The sequence below is a fragment of the Gymnogyps californianus genome, chromosome 20, assembly GCF_018139145.2.
Source record: "Gymnogyps californianus isolate 813 chromosome 20, ASM1813914v2, whole genome shotgun sequence".
In the NCBI taxonomy this organism is placed as follows: domain Eukaryota; kingdom Metazoa; phylum Chordata; class Aves; order Accipitriformes; family Cathartidae; genus Gymnogyps; species Gymnogyps californianus.
Genome location: NC_059490.1, coordinates 9802792 through 9818801, shown reverse-complemented (window position 1 = coordinate 9818801; position 16010 = coordinate 9802792). Strand labels below are relative to the sequence as shown.

Below are 16010 nucleotides of genomic sequence, written 5' to 3'. Positions count from 1 at the left end.
TTTTTTTTTTTTTTTTTGGAACTATAAAGGCAGTGGAACAAGAAATGGTTTTAGGTATATAATGTTAAGATCCAACCCTGTAATCCTTTCTCAAGTAAAAATATGTTGTAGATCAATTTTATCGATTCATATCTTTTTTCCATGTGTTTTAGAAGATTCACTTAAAAAAGGGAAACCTTTCACGTTTAACTAATGATTAAAGAATTAAAAACAGATTAATTATAAGGACCTACTCCAGTTAGCCAGAATGACATCTTCTGGTTCCTCTGTAGGCACCATTTGATTTCTGGGAGAAGCATGGGAGACTTTTTAAAAATAAAAATAATGCCATTTTTCTTATTGCCTTTCTCATTTACATGGTCACTTTAAAGGACCCCACAGCCTATTCATACATTAGGAAATTGAGTAGCTCTTCAGCTTCAAGATACACTAAACAATATTTTGAGAACTGTTGTGCTTGTTAAATAACGTGCAATATTTGAAGCCCTTCCCTCCTTCCTTGAAATATTACAGAAAGATGGATAATAAATATAAGCAAAGCATGGGAACAAAACAGGGCAGGGTTAGGAAGGGAAGAACTAGGTGAGAGAAAAAGAGGTGATGCAGGGAGCTGCTGGGCAGGGGGAAGATGGCTCTCTGCAAATAGATGTGTTCAGTTTTCAGTTTACAGGCAATGGGACGGAAGAAACAAAATCAAGAGGAGGAGGAGGAGTTGAAAGGAATGAAAAGACAAGAGACTTATTCAGTAAGTAAATTAGAAATTATATCAGATAAATAGATGAAAACAAGAGCAGATCCCTGACTAATGCAAGTTGTTCTGGCACCACTGACTTCAAATCAGTTTACACTAGTTCAGGATCTGGACAGACTGGCTGAGTTGAGACCAGAGACTAATTTTTAATCTGGACTTCCTTGCTTTGTATACTTAAATCTGACATTTTCTAACGTCATAAATTAATATGCAACAAAAATAGAATTGGCATAGGTACTCACAAGGAGAGAAAAGTGATAAAAAAGATCAGCTGTCTGGTGCACAGTGATCTTTGATGTCAGAGGATCACAGCTGTTAGTTTATCAGTTATAATGAACATTTATATGGCTACTTTTATCTCGAATGGACTGGATATTCTGGCTGATGAATATTGACATGATTGAAGTGAGATTACATAGATTTTAATCAGTTGAGATTCTGGCTCAATATACGCCGTTGAATTTGCTTTGTTCCACCTTATTGTAGTAAATTTCTTGCAACAGTATTAATGATTTAGGGGAATTGCATGTATTTGGAAAATATTTGAATACTTTGATATCTATCAAATGTAAGTCCCCAAACTGCCCAGCGCAGGCAGCCACACTCTGCTTTGCAAGAGAACCATGGCCACTGACATTTTAGAAATCAGTTTTACTCCTCCGAAAAAAAACGGAGTATTTCTTCTGTTTGTGTTAAGCTATGGGGAGAGCAGCACCTTCTGAATGGCCAGGCAGCTTTGTGCCCAGCCCTCCTGTTTTACTGAGCTACGGTCCCTTACCAGCATAGATAAAGAATTAAGAATTTTTTGTTTCTTAAATGACTCATTTTGACGGTCAGTTTGTTGGCCAAACGCTGATACACTTTCATTCAGATGTAAAATTCAGAGCAAATGATGTGCAGCATATTGCTGCGGGATGCATTTTTTTGTCTGTGTAGCAGCGTAATGCTTTGGCCATCCCTCCTCCATTTCTGTGAAGGCACCTCCTGAAGTCAGACTTAAGCTGCTTTTAAAATGAGCCAGCATCACTTGGATGTGGGTGAGGTGCAGCAATTTGGGAATTGCTCCCAGCTGGTGGAGAAATGGTTTCCAAGCAAGCTGGGTGGCTCTTTAACCGCTCTTCCCAGTAGAAATAAGCTAAAATATATAGAAATTGTTGCTTTGACAAATAAGCTAATGAGCCACTCAAGTTGCTTTATGTATTGAATGTAGTTGCTTGACAGTTATTATTATTTTCTAATTATATTAAGTTATAAATTATTAACAAGTGTTTAATTTCAGTCCAAACAGATCCAACGAAAGGGATTTGTACAGTTATGGATTGCAGCAAAATACAAAATTGTTGAGCTTTTAGTATATGCAAACTTGGAGACCCTGGTTATTTCTCCCTCTTTCAACAGCCAGTCATGAAACTTTCTTGACCTTTTCACCTTTAAACTTTATTTGAACTTGGAAAGAAGACTTGTGAATTGTGGAGGAAAAAAAAAGAAAAGAAAAAGGGTGGGGGCTGGAGGGGAGAAGGTCTGATTATATGTTACCGTAACAGTAATACTAGCAAAATAATCCTCCTCTTGTGCATGAATATCTGCTACTGCAAGCTTCGGGGTAATAAGCTCACATGACATGCCTAGAGGCTAATGCTGGCCTATGCTTTTTTTTTTTTCTGTACATATTTAAACAAAGGCTGATTATCCAAACAAGAATTTGGACTGCATCAACTGGACCAGTTAAATTATAGTTAGTAAAACTTGGCGCCTTCAGAGTTTGGAATGTTACAATTACAGCTGGATCCTCATTTGTTAGGCAGCCTTACAAAATAATAAAAGTGGAGATTTTTATCTTTATAGGACATAGCTTAACTCTTTGAATACAGAGAACTAAGTGCCAAATATTACAGTTACAGCTTAGACATACTATTCCGAGCCAATAAATGCAATCAAGCAGTTGTATCTATGCTCTATAGGACGTAGGGCAAAGGGAGCTGCTTTGCCAGCACTCGGATGGATGCTGTGGCACTTGTAGTGGACATTCATTATCCTCCAGGATTTCTCTGAGATAAGGAACAAGAACACAAAAAGCAATTTGTTTGCTTATTGCCTTGCCTTATCTTGCTGCTGTCTTTTTGACAGTATTGCTGTGTTTTTATTTGAATTTCTCTTCTTTCTGTGTTTCCTGTTGCTATGAAAAAAGCTTGTGTTCATTGTAGGATCTAGATGGTCCCTAGAGTTGGTCTGATTTTCACCTCTCAGACGAGCTGGAAAACTGTCTTCAATACTGTTTTCAAACCACTAGCAAACTTTTCACTAACCCCCCCTGAGGCCTACAAGATTGCCTCTCCCCATTGCTGTCCTCGTGGGGCTGGTCCGGGGTGGGTGGGTGGCAGGGGACGTGCAGACAGGAGTTAGGTTTCATTTTAACAAACTGCTGTTGACCATTCCAGGCTTGTTTTCCCTTCTCTCATCCTACAGAGACAGATTGGCTTTGATTAGTCACTTGCAAAGCCAAACTTTGGCTTTCTGGTTGTGTAATAGATAGCTCTGGTTGCCAATCAGAAAACGAAAGTTCTTTTCCTAAAATTAAACAAAGAGTCCTTATTATTAACCCAGAACAAATCAATGCCTTTGCATTAATTCACATGGAGCAGGGCCAATTTACAGCTCTCCCTGATCTGCCCAGTGGGTTTTTTGTGCATAGGTTTATCTCAGTTTCTTTTTTAAGAAAGTGTTTATTGTTTGCATATTCTGAAAAATTGAGTAATAACGATTGGAACTTAAGCAATCAAGACTATCCAGAATGTTTGCAAGAGCCCACCAGCTAGATAATGTTTACCTGGCTATACCAGGAGGTTTACCTTTTGTCGTCTTTGCATAGTATAAAAGCTAGCATTCATTAAAGTGTGAAAAAGTTAATTTCCTTTATTGTGACAGTTTTACCATGTTTCAGTGTACTTTTGTCTCAGTAGTGACAAATAATATGGATAATATGTAATTGCTGCAAGCAAGATACCATGGGAGTTATGAGAGCAAGGAGTAGGTATTTTTGAATGGAAGGACGTTAGTTTTCTTGCATTGAAAACTGAGAAGTTAAAGATTTTTAATCAAGATAAACTTGCAGATTCATAAGGTGCAACTTAGTCTGGGAGAAATGATACCAACTGGAAATAAGAAAGACCTAAGGAAAAATTGTGAGTTAATGTTTACTCTTTTATTACTATTTTAATCGAATGACTTTACAACATGACCTTTTAATTTGTAGCTATTTTAAAAAGGAGTATTTGTGTGCCGCAGGCCCGTGGAAAGTGCTGGTGGGTGCAGCGCCTGTCAGCTCCTGCACGCTCATCGCCCTGAGCTCTGGGCTGGGCCGGCTCCACGCTCAGCACAGAGCCCAACACAAGGCTTTCTAGTCAAACACTCAAAGTTTTCCGTGGTCGGGGCTCAAGGGAGAACTTCTCTCTCTGTACCCAGGACTTCGGGCAACAGCCGCTTTCCATAAAACTCTTGACTGGTTGGGGACCATTGAGCCTGCAGGAGGTAATGCTGCAGAAGGAGGAACCGAAACCTGGATTCCGAGTTTAGACTTTGTCTCCTTCGGAGATTACCTGCCGTGTGTGTGGGAGGCAATCAAGGGTTTCTTCTCCCAGTTGTGGGAAGGAGTCTGGTTCTTGCTCTGTGTTCCCCCAGTTGTCTGCTTTTTGCTTAGTTCTCAGCCGTGCCATTGAGAAGAAGTAGGGATGCCCCGATTAGTCTTTTGCATGACAATATTTAATTTCAAGCAACAGTATTTGGTTTCTGACCAGAAGAAATCCTTTATTTATTACATCTGCTGCCCCTGCTTTTTTTCTGTATTGAATAGACTCACCTTATGCCATAGTGAGATGGTTGAAATAGTGCCCTGCTGATTTAAGGGACCCAGGTTTACAACCTAGATACAAATGTCTGTAGTACCTGGAATACCGATCAAGAAAATATCACTGGTAGTAAAACAGAAAAGAAAGGTTAGCTGATCCACTAGGTATTGCAGACGAGATGATCACCTAGCTGTTGTCAGAGGGAACCTAAAATTTTAGAACCTGTCTTCAGACAGTCTGAATATATTTTCAGCTGTCAAGAAGAAGTCAACAGGAATGATCCATGGATAAATGAGAGCAACGTTCTATATCTGCAAGAGACAGTTTCAGTCCAGCAGCCTTGCTTTTCAAATATTTTCTGAAACACTAATTAAGAAACAGTCTTGGATCAGGCTTTAGGTACCCAATAATGTATTCAGAAATTATTCCCTGTCTTAATTTTTCTCATCTGTGGTCTTATCTAATTCATCTTCTCATTTTCGCTCCTCCTCTGTTTGGTAGATTTATTCCTGGATCAGCAAGGGAGTGAAGGAGAGGAAGCGGGGCAGGAGTTAGTTGCCATTGCAGAGGTCTTTCTGAACTATAGTTCCCACCCTCTTTCTTTTTCTTGCATCGTGGATTTGTTGTGAATTAATCTTCACTTTAACCTTAAAACAATTCAGATGAAATCACAGAGAAAGAAAAGAAGAAAGTTCATGGTGTATGAGTCAAAGTGAGAAGAGGTCTTCAGTAAAATTTAATCAGACAGGTAGAGCTATACTTGGGAAAGAAAAGAGTATTTCTCATAGAGCATGAGTCGTATTCGCCATTAGGAAAAGGAGACACTGTCCCTCGTTCTAATCTGATGTACTGTAGCTGCTGCAGGAGATGACGAGACAATCTCCCTGTTACGGACACTCTCAGGCTGTTTCCTGTAAAGAGTGTTTTAAATCGATCATGGAATTCAAAAGATAAAACCTTTCACAAAAATGCCCATTATTTAAGAAAAAAGAAAGAACAGGTTTTGAGCTATTTTGTTGCCGAGGATATTGCTACAGGAGCCACTATTGATGCTCCAGATGCGTTATAACAAGCAGAATTATTTTCAATTTATTTAATTAATATTATGTGTTACAAAACAGTTCCCCTGAGTGTACAAAAACCACTTTAAAAGTTGCATTTTTATCTGTGTTTTGATTTCTCAGGAATGGTTGACGCACACACAGAAATAGCTGTAGCCTTCTGAGGCTCACAGGGATGCAAATGGTTTGGGTTTTGTTTAAATCAGATTTCTAAGTACAGTCGTAGTCTTGGTGAACGGAACAGCAGCCAAGTCTGTTGGTTCTTGTGGGTTGATTGTTTGTTGTTTTAAGCTTAATTAAAGTAGCTTTTGCTTAAAAAGAAGGGGGAAAATTCAGTTTAAAAGTAGGTCTCTATGATAACTCTGTAATACATCTTTTTCTCTCACGAATTGTGTTTGCAATGGAGGTTTACATAGATGGCCATAGCCGAAAATAATAAGGAAATTCTATTTATGCCACAAGTTAAGAATTCCCATCGCTGGCAAATCCTAATTTACTTCTTCATCTGATTTCTGATGGGAAAAATCTAATTGCTTTTGTACTGGAAATAAAGTTGATTGAACTCAGAATTTTTCCAGTGGCTCAAAAGGTTATTTCCCAAGCAGTGCTCTTTTACAAACTGCAGTGTTTTTTAATTTATCTGCTTCTTTCAGCATTAATATACGGAGGGAAAGATAGCCTCTTAATACTAATTTGTATTAGATGTATTGACAGGTGGAACATTATTTGACTTCCAGAATTTCACATGAAATCTCTTATTATAGACATGATGGCAGTAACACCCTAGAGGTGAAACTCTGTGATATAGAGTTCAGCTAAATAAAATTTCTGTGGTTTTCTTTGTTTCTTATAGAGCTCTGTAGTTTCTTTCTAGACGAAAACACTTGAGGACTTTTGCTGCCTATAGGAACTGTTCAATCAGTATTAACATGCAACTTGTCAGGAGCACATTCTTAGAAATACTTACTCTAAAGGTCCCTAGTCCTTGGATAGAAAATGTCAGCCATGAAAAACAGGGATTTGTGGTTTTTAATTTTCTAAAGAATTATAGAATTTCTATTTGTTTTAGGAAGCTAAAAATAGAAAATAAAATGTTCTTTGCCTTTTTATTTCATAGAATCACAGAACTTACTCACATTTATTCCTTGTAGTAATTTCGGTTGACCTGAGTAGTACCTGTTGGTGAGAGGAGAGCTGATCATAGGCCAGCAGCTTTTTCAGTCACCACAGTTTGCCTTCACAGACCTATTTAACATGATCAGTGAAAACAAGGTTTTCTTGTGAGATGTCCAACTCTTTCTGGTTTTGGCAAATTCAGAGCTATTTGGAGACTTGCGCTGCTGGAGGAAAGTTCTTTGCTTTTTGTAGCAATCCCAAGTAGAAAGCTTGGAAGCAAGGGTGGTATTCTTTAAACTGTAATCAAACTTTTCAAACCTCAAAGATTTGTACCAAAAGCAGGATTTGAAAGCTTAGGTAAGTTTTCCTTTTACCAGGGCCTTTTCACAGAAGTTGTTTTCCCATCACTTCGGCAAATTCCATTCAGTTATTTCAACCAGTGTGAATGGATCTGCCCTCAGAAACGATTGCCATGAGTAATGGTGCTGGATTTTGTAGACATCAGCACTGAGAAATAGCATGTTGCTGAAAATGAGTCAAAACTACAAAAATGGCTAAGGTTGGGTTTGCTTTACACGTGGTGGAATTACTTAATTGGTGGAATTACTTAACGCAAGAAACCAGTTGTTTTTGTAATTATGGTAACATTTTTGTCTGCCAAGTTACTTTCAATGTAGCAGGTTTAAACTGATCCAATTAGTAATGAAATTGGTGTAATTAACCTAGCCATTAATTAAATGTGTGCACACACGCTGGCTTTCAGTCAGTGTTCTGGGGTAGGGGTTTTTTTGCATTACCCTGTTACAGAAAGCAAATTTTTCTCCATATAATCTTTATTTAAAGCATTTGTGATGAGGCACTGTCTGCCAGGTAATGGCGGTGGAATATGATCTTTGAGGATAACTTTGCTGATTTTGGGGGGCTTGGGCTTCTTGTGGCTCTGCACCCTTTGGCCCGAGGTCCCAGTGTTCAGTTGTGCTTTGGAGAGATGAGCCTCCAACAAGGGATGACTGTTGCCATCGCAGTGCCAAGAGATTAACTGGCACATGGAACGCATCAGCTATTTGTAATAACGGGAACTATGATAAACACTTGAGAGGGTTCCCCATGATGTGGCTTGTTTAGTGTTCAGAGAACAGCTTAGCAGTAAGAGTCATCCATGACTGGTATCAATACAAAACTTAAATTAAAACTGCCTCAGAGAAGGCGCAGAAGAAATCCTCCAAGACGAGGGAGGCTTGCGCTGCAATCTGCAGAGATGCTGGTTACACTCATGTGTGCAGCATTATGGAAAATTTTACTTAGCAGTTGCCTTCCCTGTAGTTGATTAATACAAGATTTCAGTGTTCCCAGTCCATTAATCTTCACAAGCACATCTGCATACTGAAAAATATTTTTAAAAACAACATAAAAAAATTACAAGCGCTGATAATTTTGAAGATAAAAAGAACTAAAAGAGTAACGATAAACTGTAGTTCACTTGCACTGTGTGAATCCCAATCCAACGTGAGAGAGGGGCTTTGCCATTTAAAATATTTTAATTGCATAAGAGGAAAACTTTGAAAAGTGGTTGTTCTCCAAGCACCGAATGCAGTTCCCACTGCGAAATATCCTGGCCTGCACTGTATCAAGTAATAATATCTTGCAAGTCAAAATGGTATTAGGGAGGTGTTAGAGACATCACAGGAGGAGTTAGAGTTAATGTTAGGGGGTTGAGAAAGTTAATTATCTTGAAAAGAAACTAATAGCAAAGGTGTATAAGAACCAAATACTAGGAAAGCAGGCTTCAGTATTTTAAGGAGTGCGTATCTAAAACCGGATAGCTAAAGCCATTCTTTTCTAGCACATTTGTTGATACAAATACCATAACAGTGATGTCCAGATGCCTGATTTTTCCTGAAACAGAGTATTTTTAAGGGTTCCTGTCATCTACTGAAACTGCAACTTAATGGACAACAAAACCCATGGTTAGTTTTATGACTCTGGATTTCTATTTATTTTATCAAGTACTTTTCTAGTAAGGAGATACCCGGAAAGCGTGCCAGGTAACTTTGTGATCCCCGTCCCATTTATCCAGAAGTACTAAAAGACCTTATTGTACAAGGCAGCGTCTGCTTCGAGGGAAGGCGATTCAGCACGATAAAACCTTGTAGACTCTGCTCCCCACTTCCAGTGGGGAATTGCGTCGCGAGGAAATTGGGGGCTTACAGCTCAGGCAGGATCTTACCGCAAACCCATTTTCTCCCAGTGGCTTGAGTTGAGATGCTGCCAGGTGCCTTCTTCCAGCTCCGGCAGCCGTGGCGGGGCGGGCGGGAGCCGTAACATCTCCAATGGCTGCCGCGAGGTTCGCCGGCGCGGCTCTGCTCCGAGTTCCTGTATCCCTCCCCGAGCCAAGCGTTTCCAGCCACGACAGGAATGAGGCACCGAGAGCAAACCGAGCAGGGAAGGGCCAAAAACCTGGGAAATTTGGGAAATTATTTAGATCAGATTTTTACTGAAAGTAGCTGGATTCTAAGTTCATTTAAAGAACTAATTTTCTGGATCCAAGTGTTTTTATAGTGAGGGGATGTTGTAAAGAAGTTGTTTATAATGGAGTTTATCTTATAGACTGAAACCGTTTGCCAGCCTAATATCAGGAACAGTCTGAAAAAGCCTTACAATGGTGGTAGCTTAAGGAAGGGGACCAGGGTGGGGGAGAAAACCTAATAAAAATAGCTGAGATCATTCAACAGTTATCAAGAAACAGATACTGCAGTTTTATAACAGAGAGCACTAAAAGTATATGCACTCTTAAAAGGCAATTAAAATGTATACTCCAAAACTATAAAACATTTTCTTTTCATCTGGAACATTGAGGGCAGATTACAACACATTAATAACGTTTTGTTTAGAGTTCAGTTTCTGATGGCTTCCAAATGCAGTCTGTGTAGATTAACCAGAAGGAGTCCAGTTCTCTTTTAAGAGAGCTTGTAAAGGAAAGCAATGTGGTAAGATTGTTATGAAAAGCTAGTGTATTTAGGAAATAGCACTTAGCAGGGTCTCTCTGAATGGCTGCCAGGTCAGGAAGCTGAAGTGCAAGGCTTGGCCCTCGTTCAGGCCCCCCAGTCCCGGCTCCTTGACCACACAGTACGTCAGGAGCATGTCACGGCGAGCCAGGAGCTCCACCACGCCTCCGCCGCTTGGCACACGCATTTTCACATAACCCAGGGCTCCGGAGGGGAGGGAGGCATGCCGGGGCCAAGGGAACAGGCTGCTTTTTAAAATAGAAATGGATAAATAAAAAAAGCATGGGAATCGAGTGGTCGCTCAGTCCCGTTGCCGCGGTTAGCAGTATCAGCTCCGTGGGGCGAGGGCGGCCGTTCAGCGGGGGAGAGCTCGCTGGTGGCGGAGGGAGGGGAGATCGCACCCTCCGCCTGGGAAGCTCGTCCGCTTGCCTTCCTGCGGGCCTTGCACGAGCTGTACCTCTCAGTAAAGGAACTCAGTACGAGGATGTTGTCCCAAGGAGATCCGTATTAAATACGCAGAGAACCGTCATGCGAGGGGAAGCGTGGGCGGCTCGGTGGCACGGCCAGGCTGTGAGCTGTGAGACCGCAGGTCGGAAGAGACAGCGTCTCCTCCAGGTCCTGTGCTTGCTGCAGGGCTGGTGCCAGTCGGCTCGTTTCTCCAGGCCTCGTTTTCTGCTCCAGCCCGCCTTGTCTCTAATGGGTTTTGAGATGACAGGACGTGGGAGCGGAGCACGGGCTCATGGGCGAGGTGTCCGTCAGACTTCATGCTTGCACAGGGCGAGGGAAGCCAGCGAGATGCCTTGGGCTGCGGAGAGGGCCTGGGGGAGCGGCTGCCAGGGGCGGACAGAGCTCTGCTCCTGCCCTCAAAGTGGCATTAGTTTATCCACTGAAAGGATTTCTTCTCAACGTAACCATACGAATTCTCATTCTGATCCCTAAGTATTTCCTCCATGTGGTAATCGTGCTGCTTTTTTTAATAACAGTAATGAGGGAAAGCGGCATATTTAATCAATCCTAGTAATGTGTACCAGGTTTCTGTAAGTCTTACCAGTGTAGGAACTTACTTTGCGATCTCCAATGAAGCCTCAAATTGTGTGTTGTTAGAGAGGCTTTGTCTCCTTTCCCTTTCCATCTCCCCGAAGTCAGCGGTCCCGGCTTTCTGAGGGACTCCAGTTGAGCCATGTGCACAGTTCCGTTTTGGTTTTGTCTAGTGGATCAAAATTCAGAGAAGTTGGCACATCCCGGTAAGCCCAGCAATACTATTTACATGTGTACGTTACCCAGGTGCTTTAGCCGAATCAGTATGGCACTTGGATACAGATTTAGTTTAGTTCATAATACCGTAACTGCTGGGACTGCTGGTGACTTTTTCATTGCTGTTTTGTATTAGGAAAAGGTCAAAATGAAATGCACTGCTGACCCAGCACGCAGTGTAATTCTTCAGTATCTCTGTTGTCCACATTTCCTCCTTTCTACCTTGCAGCCAGCTCTCTGGAAACCCACCAGGCATTAAGTAGAATAATATGGCAGAGAAGCTTTTATTTTTCTGAAATGCTACAGCAGTATATTTTATATTAAATGCAAAGGGAAAATGATTGCTCTCCAATCGCTCCTTCAAGACAGAGTTGTCCTTTGGCCGTGCTTTATTTGACCGTATAAGTAAATGCTGATCATTTGTATAGGCTGTAATCATGGCTATCGAACTGCTCTCTCACCCTTGGAAATGAATCCCCTGGTTCGAAAAATCTGCTTTTCACAGCCACAAAGTTCACTTCAAAAATATTTTTGCAGAGAGATGAGGGGGGATAAAATGCATGGTTACGTTTAACACTTGGTACACTAATAACTCCTGCCTTTCTTGGAAAGAGCATCGTGTATTAGTAACATGTTGTGCATTAGCAACTCGTACGTTTGATGGGAAGAATCTAAGAAATTGTCATTACTCAGAACTGAGTAATTATGCACAAAATTAAATGTATGCGTGTGTGTATGTGAGAGAGGAACTTTAACTTGTTATTGGTTTCAGACAGTGACTCATTAAGCCATCCTAATGCCTCGGATATGCAGCAGAAGACTCTAAATGTTAACACTTACATTCTCATCTCCATACATGAGGATTTGAACACATAATTCCCTGAGATGAGACTATACCTCTTGATTTTTATTTCTAAATCTATGCTAAACTGGCAGATGTTAGGGAATAGCTTTTAGCATTTTTCATTTAGATTCTGATTAAAAGATAAGTTTTTTTTTTTTCTTAAAACCAGCAAAACTAATTATTCATGAGCGCAAAAATCATCATCCCTGACTAACAGACGTCTCAATTTAGGGTCAGCAGCAGATAACGTGAGGTCTGTAACAACTGTTGGGTCATTCAAAATGCTTCTGAGTCCCAGAATGGTGTTTCTGTTTTTCATTATCCGAAGGAATAGAGGAGAGGAGAAAGTTCAGGGAGCCGCTCTTGCCTTTGCTCCCACAGTGGCCGTGCACGCACCACGACTGCCGTGTCGGTGACTGGTGGGACGTGGGTTTGTTCAAAGCTGCAGGAATTCCTTTGCTCCTGACTCGTTGGGCTTCAGCTATCGAGCGATCATTCCCAGGGACTGAAAAGCTGAGGAATGAGAGGAAAAAAAGTTTTTTAAGCTGTTCCAGGGTGACTGAATTGCTTCAGCTGCCCATGTACTTGAAGACCTATTACTGGAATAACAGTTTTCCCGTATTTGTTATTCATATCCTGTCTAGTTATTGGTTATTTGTCACCACACCTTCATTACTGTCAGGAAAGTTGTTCTCCACTGGCAGGATGAAAACGTATTCAGTTTCTCTGCTGTATTCCTGTTACGCTTCCTGATGTTGTGCAACACCTGAAATGGTGATCTTTCGTGCAGTTAGTAGCAACGTGGAACCGCACTTGTACCGCTGTGCGTTGTCTAAAATCCATGACTTGAAGAAAAAAAATGTGTCTGATTTCATTAGCTGAGAGATCATAATCCAATTATTTTATTTTTAATTTCTCTTTCCTGAGCTCTTTAACAGATGCTGCTTTTTGGCCCTTTGACAGAAGGCCTTTTAGCCTTCCTTATGAAAATCACAGATTGCAGCCTTCCGTGTGGGTATTTCTTGAGTTATATAGTTAACCCGAGGAGGCAGAAAAAAGGCATTATTACATTGCTACAACCTGCCAGCTCCTTGCTAATATTTTAAAGGTGTGGGTGCATGTGTTGCTCTTGTGTAATATCAGTTCTCTGTGATTTTGTAAACAGAACCCTGTGAACCCTGAGTATCCGAACTGCGGTGTAAAGGCAAAACTAAAATTACTCATTTAAGGTCATCTGTTTTTACTGACACACCAAAGGTCTAGGAGAAGGAGTGAGCAAGCATCATATTTCTCAAATACAAAATTTTACAGTGGGAACGTGTTATAAAACATTCTGCCAGTGTTGTTTCCCTTGGGATTTAGAGTGAGAGACATGAAGGCTGACAACTCTCTTCCTGTTGTAGGTCAGAGCTTCAAGGAACTCTGTAATCTTCCCACCAGCTTTACTCTCTCCTGGAACTCACGGTTAAAATTAGATGCTGGCTGAACTTTAGCAGTTCAATTTGAAAGCTTTCAGAGGCAAAGTAAAACAACTGCAGAGGAGAGCTTTCTCACAGTGCCATTTTGAGAAGCCACTTTGTACAGAGTAACATGGTTTCGCTAACCGATGGGTCCCTTGCATAGATGTTATCATAAATCATGATTAACAGGAGAGGCAACTGGGCATCATGGAAATAATCTCTGTGTGTACTTTGTCTTGCAACGAGGTATCTTTCTTTAGAATATTACATTACCTTTTGATTTGATTTTTTTCCCTTACTATTTCACCTCTTGCCCCAACGTTTGTCAGTGACGGAAGTACGCAAGCAGTTTGCTGCCCCAGCAGAATGCAAAAGATCAAACAAACATGGGGAAAAGAAAGGGTGACGAGGCCTTACAGTACGTGATGTGAATTATGAACTGCCAAACCAAGAATTAGGCTGGAGTTCCAGCAACATGGGAAGGCCTCGACATACAGTACAGAAGGGTGAGGTGTTCTGCTTAGTCTCTGCTGCAGGATGCTGTACCCTTCCCACTTATAACTCAGCCTGGCTTGATTACCCCTTTTATTCAGGACTCAAAACAGCTTGTAAATTTTTTTATCAGTCCTTCCCAGATTGCGTGGAGTGTATTGTAGCCTTTGCTTTCCTTTGTCCACATCTGTTTTCCAAACTCATTACTTTCATGTTACTAGGTTCATTTAAAAAGTTGTGTTTATTTCCATCCCACAAGTTTATTTTTTATCTTTTGAAATAATGCAATGACTCCATCAAATGACGATTTATTTTAGAAAAATCACCATCTACCAGTTCTTCCTGCATATTAGTTGTTGCTAGCACCGGCTTTGTCAGCAGCCTGATATCACCATCAATGCCGAGGACTGTTCAGAGATGCTGTGCTGGGAATACTATTTGTAATTTCAATTACTTGTAATAATAATACAAATACTTACTGTAATTTAGAAGGAAGCTCTCCTCAGGAGAGCTTTTGTCTCGCTACTTGTTTGCACAGTACCTAGCACAACATTGGTCTAATCCTGATTGAGGCTGACAGCTTTTCCTTAATACAAATATTAACCTGAGCCCGTGGCCAATCTAGCAACTATCTGAGGACACTGCCATTCCTGAAACGTGTGTGACTGTTGCTTGCCAGACTAATCATTGTTTCTGTCTCACTGTTACCTTATGGTTTTGGCAGTTCTGTGTGTTATTTTTGCCACCTGTAGTTTCTCTTTCCAGTCTCATAGCGGGGTGTTTGGGGGCTGGCTGCTTTTTGTTCTGTGTTAATAAAATGTCTAAAACATTTGCTTGGACTGGGACCTTCAGGTGGCTGTGCTATGGGAATAGTAAGTAGTGATCACAAATCCCATACAGTGACATGAGGTGGGGTTAGCAGGGTTCTCATGTATTTAATCCAGCTTGGAATTCAAGATAAGGAATACAAAAACACCCCATATGCTGTTTATCATTAATTTCTCCTTTTTGTCATCACGTCTATAGGCACTCCTTAGATATGAGAAAATTATTTATATGCAGTTAATCACCCTCAGAAATGCAAATCGCATTTGCTGCAAAATCTATGGAAGAGCTGCCCGTTGTCTTCCTGGTCAAGATGGGAGGGACAAAATAAGGGAGGAAACGTAATCTAACCTGGAGCAGTGCCTTTGGTGCCAGCCTTGGTGCTGACTCGCTGCGTAGCTTTAGGAGAACCAGACAGGTCTCTATAGGCCGAATTCCTTTAGAGTTAGGGAATAGTTCATTACACTAAAGGTGATTTTCGGTTCTGTGGATCAGTGCATAAATCACTGGAGATTTATAGCTGTTTGTGCATAAAATGTACATCCCAAAGGCATTCTGAAGGTATTTGCAGTAAAATTCTGACTTTATTCTCTATCATCATGTCCTACATAGAGGTTGGTTAGACTAGTGCAAAGCGGTATAAAATTATATTTTATCAAAACTGGCAGTTTTCTCCTTATTGTCCTCAGGTGCTTTTTTTTTTTTTTTTTTTTAATTCAAAATGAAGGCACTAGACATTTTGGCTTATAAACATTTGCTATCCATTAGTATACAGTAACCTATATTTGAAGTGCAGGAGAAGCCTTTGGCAACTGTAAGCAATTGCTGGTTATTAATGCCAAAGCTGTAAAAATGAAAATAGGAAGTCACTGCATAGGCTCTGAGTGTTAGTGTTGTTTACATTCCTGATTTGATTCACATATTAACCACAATTAACATGCTAGCTAGATTTCAAGCATATGTTTCTTCCATCACAGAATGTTTTTTTCTCTTATGCTTTACTCCAGATTATTCTTAGCTGGAAAACCTTTTAACAAATTCAGACAGTGGGAAAGAATTGCAGTTTGCATTATCTTAGGGAATATATTTATTGGAATTGGGTGGGGGTGTTCTTCTATGCTGTGACCTTGCTGGGTACTGGTGTGTTAGTGCTTCGTGGACTTCTATAAATCTTCAAGCACACATTCAGCTCTGGCTGGGGGTGAATTTCCTTCTACGTGAAGCATTTGCCTTTTTTCTCTCTCTGGCACTCCCAGATGGAGATGGTGTTCTTGGTTGCAACTGGAATAATAATAATAGTTCCCTGTGAGTCACATCCACTGCTTCAATCCCGGTCTTTCCCTATTGCCAATAATCC

General features: G+C 40.7%; 1 protein-coding gene across 5 annotated transcripts in view; it reads left to right on the top strand.

Moving 5' to 3' along the window:
* The window catches only part of BCAS3 (BCAS3 microtubule associated cell migration factor), a 372309-nt gene that overhangs the window by 261598 nt on the left and 94701 nt on the right, over nucleotides 1–16010 (top strand). The gene's annotated exons all lie outside the window — the stretch shown is intronic.